This window comes from Gracilinanus agilis, chromosome 1, assembly GCF_016433145.1.
Source record: "Gracilinanus agilis isolate LMUSP501 chromosome 1, AgileGrace, whole genome shotgun sequence".
NCBI classification, from domain to species: domain Eukaryota; kingdom Metazoa; phylum Chordata; class Mammalia; order Didelphimorphia; family Didelphidae; genus Gracilinanus; species Gracilinanus agilis.
Window position 1 is genome coordinate 654,351,055 of NC_058130.1, and position 17,076 is coordinate 654,368,130.

The window sequence follows — 17,076 nt, forward strand, 5'->3', positions numbered from 1 at the left end:
GAGAGAGAGAGAGAGAGAGAGGACCTACAGGAGTTATTTTGAGACTTAAATGAGATATCACCTGCACTGTAAATGCTAATGATTGTTATTTTGATTATTCTTAGATTTATAGCCTAAATAGGGAACATAAGGTAGGGAAATGGAATATTAGGCTCTTATAAGGAAGTTCTAAAACAAGTATTTGTGTTCCATTTAAGTGAGAACATAGCTAATTTATGAGTATAATTATAATAAATTAATATGATGAAATCATAATTTATTATAAAATATTTCACAAAACCCTACATTTACTTGAATACATTACAAATAAAAAATTTTATCTCTTTTAAAATTCATATATCCCAGGTCCTTTTGATTGATTATTTTTTCCTAGAGAGTTATCTATTAAAATTATTGAAAGGCTGGGCATATTTTATAATACTTGACTATGTGTTGGGTCAACTTGGTTACCATATGCAAAGGTAGCCATTGATTTTACAAGATATATGTATATTAGAAGAACAAGTTAAAAATTGCAGCCAAGAACATCCAAATGGCTAATTTATCCTGACCATTAGACAAAAGTTAAGCACCTTCATTAATCTTAGGACTAGTCCTTCAATCTAGTTTATGATTAGCATTTCTTTCATTGTATCCTTGTCTCTTTCATGAGAAAGAAGAAAGGATATTAGTGCCACATGCATTTTAATAACATGCTCTAGTGCTTGAGTAGAGCACAGGTCAAAGAAAAGGATTTCTCAGCATTTTCAGGAAATTTAAGTGAGTACAGAATATAATAAATTTCTTACTGATTCCGTTCATAACTTAAAAACAAATCTTTTTCCTTGTATTATTTTGCTCATTTTAATACTCAGCAGCCAATATCTACTTTGGATGTCTCTAAGAGAATCTAACATAACATCTGAATTATTTGATTTATTCATGTATCATTTGAAACAGCACTTTATTGACATAGTGCTCTGCATAACCAGATGTTTCATAAATACTTACTAATTTGAATGATCATTTCTTCATTCTTGTTTTCATTTTTCCTTCCTTCATTTCTTACTCAAATGTTTATTTAGTGTCTGTTATGTACAAAATATCAAGTCAGATACTGGGGATGCAAAGATGAGTACAATATATTCTTTTCTTTTTAAGAAGTGTATGACCAAATGACAAGTAAACAATTTCCTCAATTAAATAAAATATAAAAGACTCTGAGCTAGATGAAAGGGAGAAAGCAAAGAGCCATGGGGAATTTGAAGCAGGCAGGAAAATGCACTTTCACCTGTTGGGAGGGAAACAGAACAGGGAGTTCATACTGAAGTTTGAATTAGTTCTAAAAAGAAAGCAGAGACTATGAGAGAGAGAGAGAGAGAGAGAGAGAGAGAGAGAGAGAGAGAGAGAACCTTTGCAGCAAATCTGAGTACAATATGATAGGCAAGATATATAGAAAACTAAAACTAAAACAGAAGAGTAAGAGCTATTCCCCAATAGACAAGTGGTTNAGAGACAGAGAGAGATTGTAGGATTGTATAAATATAAGCATGGAGTTAAGAGATGGAAATATTAGAATAAGGAGAAAATAGTAATGTTTTTTGGATGGAATGTGAATGGGTGGAGTATTATCTGATATATTAAAGCTGGCTATGAAGGATATTCCATGAAATGATCAGGAATTCATATTTTTTGGTAGGAAATGAGGAGCCCATCAAGGTACTGGAGCATAGAAGGGATTTTTATCAGAGAAATATATTATGAAGTTTATTCAAACAGAAATGTGAATTATTTACCTAGCTAGCTTTAAGACTTGCAAAGAACTTTTCAAGAATCTCCTTTTATCCTCACAATAAACCTGGGGTGTAGGCGCTTTTATTGTTTTTGCTTTATAGCTAAAACTGAAGCATACAGAATTAATGTGACTTATCACAGTCATATGACTAATAAGTATCTGAAGTTAATTTTAACTGAAATCCTCTGACTCTGGATTCAACACTTCATCAAATCTGCCACACATCTGCCTCTAATTGTGAACTTAAGAGAGAACAACATTCAGACCTACTGGCCTATAGAAAATATGAGTAGTACTTATCAAAGTCCTCTGAGTGAATGTTAATCTATTCACTCTAGATATAAAAAAGTGGCAAGAGGCTAGATGATGAAATCTGAGATAAATAAAAAAAATTCTAGAAATGAGTAAACTTTGGTACATTTGTACTTTGAATGAATTTCTGACCAATTATTCAGGGAAGAGAATATGCAGAGTAATCTTCTATTTCAATGAGACTGGATGAATATTGATGGTGGAAGAGCCAAGATGCAGTTTAGTAGCTTAGTTGTAGTGAAAGCTGAGACCACTCTGAAAATCCTTCCCAAACCAATCTTTGAAAAGTATCTCAAAAAATAGGAGTGAAAAACCAATAGCAAGATGGAGTGAAGGGGCTTTCCTGCTGAACACAACTTAAAGGTGGGATGAGGGGGAACTGGAAGTAAAACTGGTGTACTGGCCACCCCCCTTCATACACACCTATTGAGCAAGGCTCTGAGCCTGGGAATAGGACAACTTCCAGATTCTGGGACCCTGCTTAAACTAAAGATAACATCCCACACCCTACATCTACCCTTTAAACTGCAGGTCCTGGCACCAGTCACCAGTGAGGCCCAGAAGTCCATAGCACTTGGCACATTCAAGCCTGTGCTGTAGTGTAGCAAAATAGTTTGGAGTGCTGAGTCCTACAAGTCATCAGCAGAGGATACAGAATCAGCATTTTCAGAACTCCTACTCTACTGGCAAAATATTGCTGGGAAAATGAGCAAACAGCAAAAGAAACACCTAACTATAGAAAGTTTCTATGGAGACAAAGAGCAAGACACAAAATCAACAGGGAATAGAGAGATCCAAGCAACCACATTCAAAACTTCAAAGAAAAATGGGAATTGGTATCAAGCAAAAGAACTCAAATAGGAATTTTTTAAAAATCAAATAAGAAAGGTGGAAGAAAAAAGGTAAACATAAATGAAAGTAATACAAACAGAAACTAACAGCTTGAAAAGCAAAATTAGTAAACTGGAAAAAGAGGTGTAGAAATGCAATGAAGAAAAGAGTTGTTTAAAATAACAGAACTAATCTACTGGAAAAAGAGAAGGGGAAATCAAATGTAGAAAAGAGTTCCATGAAAAGTAGAATTCACCAAAAGGAAAAGTAAAGCCAAAAGGTCATAGAAGAAATTCAATGAGACTAGATCTATGGGTAACAATGAAACTTGCCATATTCTTTTTCCAATTCATATTCACCCTTACCTCTCTAACCAATTTCATTGCTCAATCATCCCAGAATATACATCTCTGGAGAGAGATATTGCTCTTAGTCTTTCTATGGGAAAGCATCATGCTTGTTTCTTGTAGGAGCAGAAAAAATAATCAATAGTTCAGCCAAACCAAGACTAATGGGAATACATATATGTTGTCCTCACACATATATTTTAGATTTGATATACTGACAGAAATTGGAGTGAAAATTATTATAGGTCCTTCTCCTCTTGGGCCAGGCCAATTATAGTGCTTACCCAGGTTTTGCTATCGTATTTTGCATAATATATGCAAGGCTATAAACCAAAGCCTGAAAAGTAGTAGAGTAGTAGTAGATGTCACATTCAAGGAATATTTATAATTTAATTATGAATGGAGCTAAGAGATGATCCAACATCAGAAACATATATATGCATATTTACATATATACACATATATGGATGTATATGAAGATCAACAAAAATAATTTAGCAAATTGTATTTGTCAATTTTTTAAAATTTTGTGACACACTATCATCAAATTTAGAAGATAACACTGTGCACAGAAAAAAATTGAGTGTACTTGGATAAGCTAGAACTATAGAGAGGTCAAAATATACATCTTTCAATCTTTAAGTCAAACCTAAATTATTAGGCACTGACTTGCAAAAGAACATTATTCTTACTAGGTTGCTGCCATTTCCAGTCCTAATATACTGTGGTATTTTACTTTTCTTGATTCATTGCCATACATATTGTTTTTGATTTCTTTCAATAGTAATCCTTTTATTTGAACAAGGCTTAAAAACACATCACCCACTAGAGGTAGTGACCAATAGTGTAAAGATTTCTTGAAACTCCTTTTCCAAAAAAATTCTTTATTCTAGCTCAGCATTGTCATATACTATATTAATTTACCAAAGACTGATATTTTATTTCTAATAATAATTACATAGTCATAACATATGTACATAATATTTTAATACTCTATGTGTTTAGACACTCAAACACTATATGTGTATATTAATTTATTGTCCTTTAAGCAAACAAACATACTCAGAAAGAGAGATTCATTTAAATTCATTTTCTCATTTGACATATGAGGAAACTGAGGCTTAGAAAGCTTGAGACCTCTCATAGAATAGTAACTTATAAGTGGGCAGACCAAAACTTTGTAATGGACTTCCTGACTCTAAATTCAGTATCCTTTTAACCACATTTGACAGATACTTAAAATATAAGAATATATTCAAATTCAAGTCATTCATCATATATATGCAATAATATTTTATATCATGCAATAGCAAAATCTCTCTGATAAACATGAATATTTATATTTCCAGTATCTTTACCCTGCATGAGTCTTCAAAGAAGTGAAAAATTAAAGGAGGAGAACCATGTTGATTCAATTAGTATAAACACATCTAAGACCTGGCATGTTGAAATTAAATCTCAATATTCTAGGAAGGAAAATAAGTTCATGTAATGTGCAAGATGGATAGATATAGTGCTGAAACTTCTATGGAAAAGGGTAAATGATGGAGTTCTGTAATTTACATTTAAAAATGAATATCTGTTACACAGAAAAATCATAAAACTTTCCTATGTACTGATAGAATTGTATAGCTCTATTACAGATTGATCATCAAGAAAGACCTACATATAAATATGCATAATGGAAAAGTGGTGATGAATCCTTCTATGTGGAACAGGTCATCTGAAGAGTGATGTCCACAAAATCAATGATAGAATCAATGTCATCTGGTATAAAGTAAATAACTAGTTTACTGTTATCCTGTATATTCAAAAAGGACTCCCCCCATAAACCAAAACATCATTGGTAATATCTTTCAACTCTCACAAAAATGGATTTAAGTGAGGTAGAGTTATACAAAGTTGTCAATATTACTTTATCTTCCTGAGTTATCAAATTCCTATAGCAAAGCAAAAGGCAAGATGATTGGTCATGGTTTGGCATGTAGTGGATGCTCTTGATTTCTTCAGTGTCTAACCCAGCTCTAAGTACTCTACACTGCCTGTTTCCACCATCTTCATGGATGTTGGAACACATAGTTATAAGCTGCTCCCTTTATCAGGGGAAGTCCACATGACTAGAACACACATTTTCATGACTTGCTAATTGGTTTGAGACATGTCAGTTACCCTCAACCAGATTTATCCCACTTATTGAGATGGTTTACTGGAGTGTCACCACTGTTCAATTTCTTGGAGCCACAGATGAGAGATGTGTAGCAGGTAGACACCAAAGAAGGAAAGCAGTCCTAAAAAGAGCTCAGCAAGTCTTCGCCTTATAGGAATACTCTTGCCTGAATTACCTATATACATTATAAGTAGTAGAATATCTATTGTTAGCAGTAATGAACTTTATCAAGGTGAAATTAGGATGGGAATACCTATTTTGCTATAAAGAGATCATTAATACGGAAGAAATTCATACATTTAAGGATGTTCATATTTGCAGAATTTTCACAGACACTGAAAAATGGACCCTTCTTTGAGCTTGAAAGTCTAATGGCTTCTTTATCCTGAAATTATCTGTTATCTGATTCTCTTACTACTTTCCTAATACTTTCCTAGTATTAATCATACTACTATACCAACATTTACTTTGTGTGCGGGGGTTTAGAAAATGCAATTTTTTTCTTTCTCCATTAAGTAATATTGAACCTTATGAAAAGCAGCACTTATTAAAACTATGGCCCACATACCTGAATATATTGTATCTGTCAATGGACTTGTGACAATACAATTGGCTCTCCTTTTGTTTGTTTTTAGTTAATCAAATCAAGAACTTAAAGTATTTCTATTTAGTAGCTAGCTAACCATTAGACAACAGAGCTCACAAGTCACTTACTACTTCACACCCCTGAAAGTCACAAGCACTGCCACAGTGCTAGGCAAATTGGGAGACTACAATTGGTTCCTTTGAAGAGGGGGAGAGACAGGAAATGATGTGGAAAAATGAGTATAAAAGAAGAGACCAAGATGGTCTGGGCTGCCTCTTTCCTTCCTTGGTTCTTAGAGAGACTTGTTCCTTGGAGACCATTCCTGCCTCAGCTTTTGAAGAGACTTTTCCTTGGATTGTGCAGCTGTGAGTAGAGCTAAAAAGACTCTTTTCCTTGGAGTCATTCTGTTTTAGTGGAACTCTGCTGAAGATACCACCAGAACTTCTGGCTGAGGACTACTGGAAAATCCAGGTGGAGTCCAGAACATGGGGAAGCCCCTTCCAGGGTGCTGACCTAGACTTCACTTCACCAGAGAAGCACTTAGGGCTGGTATCAGGTTTTGTCTCCTTCCTATAATTCCCACTTTCACAATCTCTACCTTGCTATAAATAAAAGCTGCTAACTGTCATTTTGACTTAGAGGCTAATATTTTATAAATGGCAACCACTTTTTTAACTCTCATATTAAGTAAAACTCTAATTTAATTGTTACAGATCCAAAAAATATTTGAGAATTCATCTTCATTAATGTAAATTTCAAAAAAATATAGGCTATTTCTCCAATATCTACCTAGCTTCCCTAAGTGGCTGTTCTCCTTTAATTAAGTTATTTGTGACCCTGACTATATATGAGTTATGGGATCTCTAAATTCTTTATCCAATCTTCTTTCATGTCATAGGTAAAATTCCACTTTCCAAAGAAATCTTTTTATCACTTCTTATTAATTTTAATGTTCCCCCACTAAATATTCCCACTTTGCCTTGTATACTGTATATCATTTTTGTATATTTGTATATATGTATATATATGAGTATAAATATATATGTATATATTTTTTCATGTTTTCTCAAGAATGAGATTCTGTTTTGTTTTTTTGTCTGTTATTACTTTCTCTATGTATCTGAAACTTAGCATAGCTATCAGGTATATTGCATATCCTTAATAGATGATTGTTCACACACACACCCATATACAGATATATCTTTGAGTAATTAGGACTTCTATAAAGTTGTAATATATCATGTAATATGGAATTTGTTATAATCAAATCTTCACAAGTTTCAAAAATAATCCCTAATTTAAAAATTTTAGGAATTGGTAAATACATTTCTACCCACCCTATTCATTTGCATTCTAGCTGTAAAAATGTTGATCATCTTCCTTATCAATATTTGTATTTCATGGCTAACTTAATAACTATTAATTATCTTTGTCATCTTCAAATACTTGACTTCTTATTGAAAATATTGCAAATGAATTATGAATTTGATTAATATTGCTACATTCCACTTTAAATCTATATCAGTCACATTTAAAATTGAAGATATTTGATTGAGAATCATATACAAATATGAAATAGATAAGAAGCCATCAAAATCAAATAATCTCTTTGGTGATATATTTTTAACATTATTTAAGTATTTTCTTGTCACCTGTGTTTGGCAAAAAAATAAACATTTTGCCTTTTTGCATGGAAAAGATAGCATAGATAGTTCCTATGCAATACTAAGAAGTTCCAGAAAAAAATTATGTATAGGGAAGGGCTAAAACCTGACAAAGACTTCTGAAAAATAAAATACTAGAATAAAATTGTTTGACATAAGGAAATTCTAAGAAAAGAAAAGAATAATTATTAAAGTACAACTTCAAAAATTGCCACATTCAACATTTAGTGTTTATTGAGCACTTACTTAATTTTGATTTATTGCTCTCATGAACCCAGAGTCAGAAACAGAAATGAACCTAGATCCAAAGGGACCCATAGCCTTTGGAAATGGTAAGCAGTTCTATTAAGTATCTCAAACTCAAGTTACAAAATGTAGGAGGGGAACTGAGTCACAACTGCAGAGATGATGAGCTGAATAGTTGTGGTGATAGCATATTTTTGAAAGATTTCCTTCAAAGTTTGTGTTGAATCTATCTCTGCAAAGAGATGCATTCACCTCAAACTTGTTTACCCATATGCCTTAACCTTGCTTTCTATACACATAGGAAGTCCATGATATAAGTTTGCAAGCCATGGAAACTGATTCAAATATTCCCATAGCCAAGTAAATAAGTTAATTATCATTAAGTAAATTAATCAACAAATATTTAGTGATCACTTATGTGCCAATAATAGGTACTAAGAATATAAATACAAATAAATATTTCCTATTAAAGAAGATGTTTCATTAAAATGAGGAAAATAATGCACATGTGGGTGGGGATTTGTGTAGCTAAAGAACAAATACATAGTAACTAAATGCAATTTAAGTTGAAAGGAAGACTATTAAGAGTTGGGGGGAATCAAGAAAGACTTCATGTAGGGGCAGCTGGGTAGCTCAGTGGATTGAGAGTCAGGCCTAGAGACAGAAGGTCCTAGGTTCAAATCCAGCCTCAGACACTTACCAGCTGTGTGACCCTGGGCAAGTCACTTGACCCCCATTAGCCACCCTTACCACTCTTCCATCTATGAGCCAATGCACAAAAGTTAAGGGTTAAAAAATTAGAAAAAAAATAAAAAAAAGAAAGACTTCATGTAAAAATTGATGTTTGAATTGAATTTTGAAAAGGTATTTTTTGATGTGAAGATGAGGAGGGAATTCATTCCAAGCCATGGGATAGTCAGTGCAATGACCTAGACTGGAGATCCAGTGTGGTATATGAGAAAAAGAAAGGTCAATATGACAACTTTAGAAAGGGTGAGAGGAAAAGTTATGTTTGAAGAAATGAGACTGAGAACATAGTTTGGAGTCAGGTTGTGAAGTTTTAAAAGCTAAAAAGAAGGATGCATTTGAGATCAGTACCAAACATCTTAAATTGATTGAGTAAGGAAATGATATGGTCAGATCTGACTTACTTTCCCCACTGTGCCTTCCAGATGCTTATGGAAAGACGTTTGAGCCAGTAAGACTGATCACAAAGTTCTTTCAACAGTCTTGATAAGATGTAATGAGGAGATTTCTGGGGGTGGAACCAAGATGGCAGAGTAGAGCAGAGAAGCTCACTATTACCATGAGAATTCCCTCCAACCAATATTAAAATAATGCCACAAAATATAAGAATGAAATATAAGAATGAAAGAGAGAAACAACAGAAAAGAAAGACTTAAGAGGTAAGCAGAGAAAATCTGGGGCATTAGGCTGAGAGGAAAGCACAGTCAGCAAGAGTATAGGAAAGAGTAAAGAGTAAACCAAGAGCAAATAATACACCCCCACCCCACATGTAGTCTGCCAGGCTCTGAACCTGAGTCCCAGAGAATATAAAGACCCTGAGACCCTGCCTGGGCAAATAGAGGTCCAAGTGTGTCACAGAAATTGCTGAATGGAATTCCAGTTGCAAGAAAGTGTATCAAGCTTCAGATGAGGATTCCAGGGTGCCCCCTGAGAAATCTGGGTGAGGGGGCAGTTTAAGGCAGTTAAGGGAGTTGATTCCTGGGGGTTGAAGTGAGCAGGTCACTCTGTTTGCTGATCCCAGATCTTGTGGCTCTTGAGAGCTGTCAACCTTGCTTTAGCCTAAATAGACCTTCAATCAACCTCACTATTACCTCAAATTAGTTATTTAGACCTTAAGAGAAGATTATCTATTAGGTTAGAGAGCTAAATAGCTAACCAAGATACCTTTCCCCTCTAGGGAGAGGGGCTGTTTGGATATAACAGTTTAGGGTTCCCCTAATCTTATTTTATCCTTGTATCCTTATCTCCCTTTCTTCTCTTCCCCACATATCATTAACGCCTTCATCTTTTGGGAGCTGTACCTGGCTATTATTTAGGGATATACTCACCTCCTAAAACCGTGCTTCCCCAGCCATGTGGCCCAAAGCCTGACTCTTTGTCTGTCCCTGAAAGCCTCAAGACATTAAACTTTTACTATTTTCTCCCTACTCAAACCTGTGGGAAAATAGTTTAGTGAAAATCAATATCTTTTGGGGATCAGCCTTATCTAGTTTCCTGACTGAGATCTGAAGACAATAGAGCAACCTTCATTTGTAACTGATTCCTAACTGTTTGGTGGGAGGGGAGAAGTAAAGGAGTGCTCCCAAGATTGGGCCCCTCCCTTTTCACTCGAGCCTGCTGAGAGCCTGTGTGTGTGCTTTCCATATACTAAGGGGAAAGTAAGTCCTGATTGATACTGACCACTGGCATTTTACAGCTTCCCACAAATATCTCTGTTAAAACCAACATAACACAAGTCAACACACACCGCTTGAGGTTTCAAACCTGTGGTGAAGTCCAGAATTCTAGCTCAGGGAAGTCTGTGCTGGAGTGAGCTACTGATTTGTGTGGATCCAGAGTGAAGCCAGGAGACCCAGTCTGGTTAGGTGGTAAGGACGTGAATCTCAGTTTGGAGTAGTTGATTGAACCAAGAAAGTGGTATGGATTTTTTTGTCAGGGGCTCAGAATGGAGTTCCAAGACAGGACAATCAACTGTGTGCCTATTTGGATCAAGTACACAGCGAGATCAAAAACTTGTGCCTAAGACAGGGGCAAGAATTTGAGCAGCCCCTGACCTGATCAAGTTCAGCGTGAGATCAAAAGCTTACACCTAAGGCAAGTTTTAAGGTATCAGTATCTCAAAGATTAAATGAATTATCAATGGGAGGAGGCCTTCAGAGTTCCCAACCCTCAGGCCATAACATCATCTCCAAATCACTAAAACTGGCAGAAACTCATAAAATAAGCTAATGGTAGCATCAAGAAAGTACTGAAGTTTAAGAGGGGAATCTAACCTCCAAGAACACAGGGCCTAGGTATAAAAAAGGTAGGAAAATGAGCAAACAACAAAAAAAGCATCTAACTCTAAAGAATTTTTACGGAGACAAAGAGCAAGGTACAGACACAGAAGGGGACAGTGAAAGGAAAGCAAACATACACAAAGTACAAAAGGAAAATATGGATTGGACACAGATTCTGGAAAAGCTCAAAAAAAGATTTCAAAAACCAATTAAGAGAGGCAGAGGAAAAGTGGGGAAGAGAAATAGAAGAATGAAAAAGGAGACCCAAAAGGTGACTGAGGAAAATCATGCCTTAAATATTAGAATTGATCAGCTAGAAATGAATGATTTATGAGAAATCAAGTAACAATAAAACAAAATAAAAAATAAAAAACAGAAGAAAATATGAAGTTGCTTATTGAAAAGACAGCTGACCTATAAGGTAAATCCAGGAGAGGCAATTTAAGAATTATTGAACAATATGAAAGCCATGATCAAAAAAAAGAATCATCAGATATCACAATAAAGAAATTATCAAAGAAAACTCCCCACATATCCACAAACAAGAAAATAAAATTGAAATTGAAAGAATTCACAGACCACCTCCAGAAAGAAATCCTCAAATGACAACTTTCAGGACAATAATAGCTAAATTCAAGAGTCCCCCAAGCCAAGGAGAAAATATTGAAAGCAGGTAGAAAGAAACAATTCAAATACCATGGAGCTACAATCAGCAACACATAGGACTGAACAGCTTCTATCTTAAAGGATTGGAAGGCATGAAATATGATATTCAGAAAAAACAAAAGATCAAGGTTTACAATCCAGAGTCAGCTATCCAGCAAAATTGAGGATATTCTTTCAGGGGAAAAATTAGACATCCAACAAAATATTTTCTAGCATTCCTGAGTAATAAGCCAGACCTAACAAAATATGTGAAGTCCAAACGCAAGACCCATTGTCAGTATTAGAGCAGAGAGAAGGAATATATTTAGAAAGACGGTGGGGAAGTAAGCTGATTATAGTGATATGATGTATATGATGCTGTATAATTATATTACATGTACATAAATGAAATGATATTAAATGATATGTATGATATGATATGCAAATATATGATAGGATAAGCCCTTTTTTTTGCTCTTTTTCTCCATAGAAATTTTCCAAGGCTTTTTTTTGTTGCACCTTATTTCTTTTGCTACTTATGGATTGTGGTTCCTACATGTTGGTGGCCATTGCTGTCTTAGGTTTTTGTCCCTTTATTATCTTCCCTTCCTAGCCAGAGGTCTCAGTGAGTAGGGCAGGAAGATCTTTGTGTAGCAAGCTTGAAAGCCTTTTCCCCTGAGGCTATTTTTCCAGGCTCTCCATACCCAGGCTCCTTGCTCTTCAGCCTCAGGTCCCAAGTCTTACTGCTAGGAACTTGAACTACCCTCAGGGATAAGTCTGTGGTGCCCTTAGTCAACCCTCAGAAATTTAGAGATTGCCCTGTGCTCAATATACTCTGGTATGGTAGGTGCTGTGGGGGAGGGGTGATCAACTCATGCTTTGGTAGATGTAATTTTACTCCCTTATACTGTAAAAATGCTCCAAAACTGCTACCTTCAAGGCTGTGGCCCGTGGAAGAGCCTCTTCAGTCTTCTGATTTTGATTTTTGCCCTTTTGAAACACTTTGTACTGATTGGTTGTGAGGACAGTCCAACACTTTCCTGCTACACTATGGCCATCTTAGCTTTGCACCTAGAAAGGAGTAATTTAAGGAGGGTGAGGTCAGGCAGAATGATTAAAAGATCCTATATTAAAATGGGAGAGGAGTAAGAAAGGTGGTGGTGGGAAGGGGAGTAATATAAGAAAAGAATAATGGAGGAGTGACTTAAAGCAAAACACTGGTGTGAAGTGAGTGTAAATGGAGAAAGGACAAAACTGAAAGTGGAAATCAAGATAAAGGAGAATACAAAGATGGAAATCATAACCCTGAATATAAATGAGATGAACTCATCCATAAAATGGAAGCAGGTAGCAGGAAGACTTGAAGAGGCTGCAGCTAAGTTTCCTATATCTTCACAGTCTCCTGCAGTCAAATGGTGGGAAAGGCTGTAGACTGGAAAGCCTGTGCCAGGAGATTCTGGAGAACCTGTCCTACCTGTCCTACCTGCCCACCAAAGGCTGCCAGAGTTGGGACAGCCAGCTTGGAGGGAAAAAAGAGCATGACTGGTTGCTGCCAGATCAAATGATCTTTCAGATGTTCATCCTCTGCATTTTGAGTGTGCAAAGCTTAAAGCTTCAGGGCAAACTGGAACTCATGAAGACCACTACCACTTTCTCCTTGGACTTCTTCACTCATACTGTTCATCTTGGGAGTCTGCACCTCCAGGCAGCACTGCAGGACCAACAGATTCCAGTATGGGAGGATTTAGAGGAGCCAAGGCATTGTGTGGGCCTGGGAATTTGTTTGGGTTAGGAAATATATGTTGCACTACACCAGGATAATTTAATTTTTATTTTTAGTGATTATCATTGTCAATATAAAAAAGATAGGAAAAATGAGAAAACAACAAAAAAAGCATCTAACTCTAAAGAATTTTTATGGAGCAAGGTACAGACACAAAAGGGGACAGTGAAAGGAAAGTAAACACACACACATAAAGTCCAAAAGAAAAATATGGATTGGACACGGATTTTGGAAAAGCTCAAAAAAGACTTCGGAAACCAATTAAGAGAGGCAGAGGAAAAGTGGGGAAGAGAAATGGAAGAAATGAAAAAGGAAACCCAAAAAGGTGACTGAGGAAAATCATGCCTTAAATATTAGAATTAGACACTGCAATCAACTCTGTGCCTGATTGGATCAAGTACACAGCAAGATAAAAATAACTTGTGCCTAAGTCAGGGGCAAGAATTAGAGCAGCCCCTGACCTGATCAAGTTCAGAGTGAGATCAAAAGCTTACACCTTATTATTACCTTCTTTCCCCCCCTAGTTTTGTTGTATATATTTATACATACATACATATATATATATTGATTTCATCCTATACAGTTTGTCCCTCTTCTCTCTATGTAAACTTCTTCTAGTTACCCTGTTGGTAATAACAATTTTTAATATTGGCCAATATCTTCTTTTCTTCTTGAGATACAAATTGATTGAACTTGTTGGGTCCCTTAAAGAAAAGAATTTTTTTCTCCTCTCCCCATTCTTTTAATTACCTTATGTTGATTCTCTTGAGTTCTGGGTTTCGGTAGCAAACTCTGTTTAAGTCTGTTTTTTTTCTTGATGAATGTTTGGAAGTCCTCAATTTTATTGAATGACAATACTTTCCCCTGAAATAATATAATTAGTTTTCCTGGATAATTGATTTTTGGTTGTAGACTCAGTTCTCTTGCTTTCTGGAATATTGTGTTCCATGTCTACATTGAAGATGCAGCTAGATACTGTGTTATCCTAACTGTGATTCCCTGATATCTGAATGACTTCATTTTAACAGTTTGTAATATTTTTCCTTGGTCTTATAGTTTTTGATTTTGGCTATAATATCTGGAAGTTGTCAGTTGTGGATTAAATGTAGGAGGTGTTTTGTAGATTCTTTCAATTTCCACTTTTCCCTCTTATTTGAGAATTTCTGGGCAATTTTCTCTGATAAATTTTTGTAAGATGTGATCTACACTTTTTCTTTCATCATGATGTTCTGGTAAACCAATAATTCTTAAGTTGTCTGTTCTAGCTCTGTTCTCCAGATCTTTGGTTGAATCAATGAGGTGTTTCATATTCTCCTCAAATTTTTCATTTTTTAAAATTTTGTTTAATATATTCTTGCTGCCTTGTGAAGTCATTTGCTTCTAGTTGTTGAGTTCTGTTTTTTAAAGACTGAATTTCATCCCTGGCTTTTTGGTCATCCTTTTCCTTCTAGTTTGATTTTCTTTGTAGATCATCTTTTGCCTTCTTGGCTTCATTTTCAAGCTGGCCAATTCTGGCTTTTAAGACTTAATTTTCTTGTTTTAGCTCATGTATTTCCTTTTTCAAATTGTCTTCAACCTCTCTTGCTTCTCTTGATTGCTTTTTGAATTCCTGAAGTTCATGAGTTAATTGAATTTTAAGTACTTCAATTAATTGAATTTTGACATCTTCCAAAGCCTGTGTCCAGTTCGCTGGAACCACTTCCTCTTCTTATATTTCTATTTCATTTGCTCGCTTTTCACTTCCTTGAAAGAAGCTGTAAACTGTCATGTCTTTTCTCTTTTTCTGTTGTTTACTCATATTTTTTTCTTCCTTGTTCTGCTAGTTTGAGCAGATGTATTTAATGATCTTTGATGAAAGATCTTCCCTCAGCTGGCAATGGAGGTTTATAGTTGCTTTCTCTGTCCTCTGAAGACTTCTTGTCTGTCCAATTGCTGGGATTAATCCTGTATTGATTGGATTAATCTTACTGTTTAATCTGCCCTGAGGCTAAAACCTCAAGGGGAGGGAAAAAATGAAGCAAAAAAATAAAACCATGGGGGTACAAGAAGGAGCGTTTTCGCTGAACTGAGCTCTCCAGCAGTGGGGTTCCCCTGCACTGTCCATTGTGATTGATCTGTTTTTCTTTTTTTCTGAAGCGCTGCTTTTTCTATCTCTGTATGAGGAAGCCAAGCTGTCTACACTCTGGGATTTGGTTCTCTCTAAGCCACCATCTTTTGGGCATTTTTGATGTGTTTCTCTGGTTTTCTCTTCCAGTCACCTCTCCAGTGCCTGTGTTTAACTCCTCGAGTCCAGTGCCAGCAAGGCCCTTTCTCTCTGGACCCATGCATGCACCCCACCCTGAAATTTCCTGGGCCCCTGGAGACTCTGCACAGCACCTGGGGGAGGAGTCTTGGTATTCCCCTTCTATGCCCTCAGACTCAAAAGTTCAAGAATAGAACCCTTTTTCTTTGCATACCTCTTAATTGTGCTGCAGTGGGGTTCCCCCTGTTTTGTCCCGTTATTAGATTTGGTCTTCTTCTAGAAGAGCACTGTTTTCTATTGCAGTGTGTAAGGGTGAGGAGGATTTAAGATTCACTCCATCTAAGCCCCAATCTTCCCGGAAAAAAATAGGAAAACAAACAAAAAGTAATAAATTTTTATTCCATAAAGAAGGAAGTGGGACCAACAGGGAAAAATAACAATACACTGTAAGGGTAAAGAGGTTAGAGAGAGGAAATAGTCAATACTTAAGTGCATGGAAATCAAATTAAAGAGGGAAGAACAATCAAATCCATTGGGGCAGAGAATTGATTCACATCCTATAGAGAAGTAGAAGGGTAACAAATGGGCTGGTGGGGAGCGAAGCAATACTAGGGAGGGAGAGGGCTTGTGGGCGAGTATGGCATAGCTTTAAAGAACAATAAGAGGATATTAAGAAAGGAGGGGGGAGAAAGGGAAGTACAACGAGGGAGGGGATTATAGGAATTGATTAAAAACAAAACACTGGTATAGAAGGAAACAGTGAAAGAAGAAAGGGCCTGACTAGGAGAGAGAATCAAAATGTCTGGAAATACATAGTTGATAATTATAACTCTGAATGTGAATGGGATGAAGTTGCCCATAAAAAGGGAGCAAATAGCAGAGTGGATTAGAAACCAAAATTCTACCATATGTTGTCTACAAGAAACACACATGAGACAGACAGACAGACATAGAGTGAAAATGAGAGGATGGAGCAAAATCTATTGGGCTTCAAATGAGAGAAAGAAGGCAGGGGTTGCTATCATGATCTCTGACAGAGCCAAAGTAAAAATAGATAAGGTTAAAAGAGACAGGGAAGGTTACTACATCCTAATAAAAGGCAGTATAAACAATGAAGAAATATCAAAAGCTAACAACTAAGGCAAGTCTTTAAGATATCAGCATCTGGGGGCAGCTGGGTAGCTCAGTGGAGTGAGAGTCAGGCCTAGAGACAGGAGGTCCTAGGTTCAAACCCGGCCTCAGACACTTCCCAGCTGTGTGACCCTGGGCAAGTCACTTAACCCCCATTGCCCACCCTTACCAATCTTCCACCTATGAGATAATACACCGAAGTACAAGGGTTTAAAATAAAAAGATATCAGCATCTCAAAGATTAATTGAATTATCAATGGGAGGAGGCCTTCAGTAGACAATTCATGAAAACTCTCATGATATTTGAACACATTCATTGCTT